The following is a 2,035-nucleotide window of genomic DNA, read 5'->3' on the forward strand; positions in this document are numbered from 1 at the left end:
TTGCACATCAGAAATTGTGACTCATAAACTTGACTGAGATTTTTGAGAATATGATCAAGAATACAGATGAGGGCAGAGCAGTCGAGTCTACGTCAACATTAGCAAGGCCTCTGACAAGGGTTCCGTATGGTGGACTAATTAGTAAAGTTCAATCACATGGGATTCAGGGAGAGCTTATCAATTGGATGCAAAATTGGCTTGGGAGTAGGAGACAGAGGGTGGTGTTGGAAGGTTGTTTTTCAGACTGGAGGCCTGTGACCAGTGGTGCTCTGCAGGGCTCGATGGAGGGGCCACTCTTGTTTGTCCTTTATAGAGACCATTTGGATGAGAATTTAGGACACATAGTTAGTAAGTTTGCGGATGACACCAGGAGTGGCAGATGGAGACTCATTTGGATAAAGGTGAGGTGTTGTATTTCGGTAAAACAAACAAGGACTGATGATGCAGTTAATGATAGAGCCCTGGGTAGTGTTGTTGAACAGAGTGACCTAGGGGTTCAGGTACATAGTTCTTTGAAAGTTATGTCACAAAAAGCTAAGGTGGTTGAGAAGGAATTCAGCGTGTTTGCCTTCAATGCTCAGGCCACTGAGGAAAGGAGTGATGTCATGTTACAGTTGTACAGGATGTTGGTGAGGCCACTTTTGGAATACTGTGTCTGATTCTGGCACCTTATATCGGAAGCTTGTTATTAAATTGGACAGGGTTTAGAAAATATTTACAAGGATGTTACTGAGACTGGCCGGTTTGAGTTATAAGGAGAGGCTGGATCAGCTGGGACTTTCTTCACTGGAGTGTACGGGTTAAGGGTGACCTTACAGAGATTTATAAAAGCATGAAGGGTATAAATAAGGTGAATAGCGAAGGTCTTTTCCCTCGGGTGGGGCAGTTCAAAACTAGGGGGCGTATTTTTAAGGTGAGAGGAGAAAGATTTAAAAGAGAGTTGAGGGGTAACTTTTTAACACTGAGGATGGTTGGTGTGTGGAGTGAACTACCAGAGGCAGCGGTACAATTACAAAATTTCAAAGACATTTGGACAGTCACATGAATAGGGAAGGTTTAAAGGGATATGGGCCAAAGACTGACAAATGGGACTAGTGCAGTGTGGAGAAACTTGGTCAGCATGGACGAGTTGGGCCGAAGGGTCTGTTTCTATCTGACTCTATGAAGTAGATTGAAAGTAAAAGGGGGTGTGAGAGACAACGGTGTTAAGTGCCTGGAATGTGCTGCTAAAGGAATTGGAAGAGGCTGATATTGTTGCAATATTTAAGAGGCATCTTGATGGATATACAATCAGGCAGGGAATACAGGGTTATGGACCACCTTGAGGCAAAGATGGTTCATTTAGAAATGTGTCCTGTGTCGCCTGAACTTGGTGGGGCTGAGGGCCTGTTCCTGTACTGTTCTTTGTTGAGCATAGTATTTATTGCAGGGTGGAACAAAATAAAAGGTGGACTCAGCATCCATGGAGTGGGGGGTAGAATTTAAGCGACGCACAGAGAGCAGCTGCTGGTCATGAAGTGCAGTCATATGCACGTTGTGATAACAGGCACCACCTGCTGGATATGTGCAAATACAATCTGTTATTAGTTTGTAAACCAGGGGAGAGCGCGAACGCAGTGCCCCATTATCACAAATTTCACAGGCAAGTATCTCACATTCTGAGACATCTGAGTAGGAATCCGTTCACCTGAGGTGCAATGGGATAGCCTCATCCTGGGAGAACCACTGTTTTTTAAATTGTAAAAAATATACTTTATTCACAAAAATTACCCGAATCTACATAAACAGGTACTAAAGCAGTTCTGTACAGGCTTTGCATATCAAATCTTCAATCTGACATTCCCTGCGGTTGTAAGGCCGAAGGTATTTCTTACCTACGCAGGAGACTATTTACACACATTTGCCGCAAAAGTGGACAGATCCCATTTGTACTTCAGTAGGAAGACCCCAGACGGTGGTCTTTCCCCACCGCAGCTGCCCCAAGCTTCAGTGTGTCCCTCAGCACGTAGGCCTGGACCTTGGGATGTGCCAGTCT

At 44.6% G+C, this 2,035-nt stretch overlaps 1 pseudogene; it reads right to left on the reverse strand.

Annotated features, from left to right (window-relative positions):
- Nucleotides 1–1,596: 1,596 nt before the first annotated feature.
- Nucleotides 1,597–1,740, reverse strand: LOC122545392 (annotated as a pseudogene).
- Nucleotides 1,741–2,035: the final 295 nt, after the last annotated feature.

The sequence above is a fragment of the Chiloscyllium plagiosum genome, unplaced genomic scaffold, assembly GCF_004010195.1.
Source record: "Chiloscyllium plagiosum isolate BGI_BamShark_2017 unplaced genomic scaffold, ASM401019v2 scaf_73405, whole genome shotgun sequence".
In the NCBI taxonomy this organism is placed as follows: Eukaryota; Metazoa; Chordata; class Chondrichthyes; order Orectolobiformes; family Hemiscylliidae; genus Chiloscyllium; species Chiloscyllium plagiosum.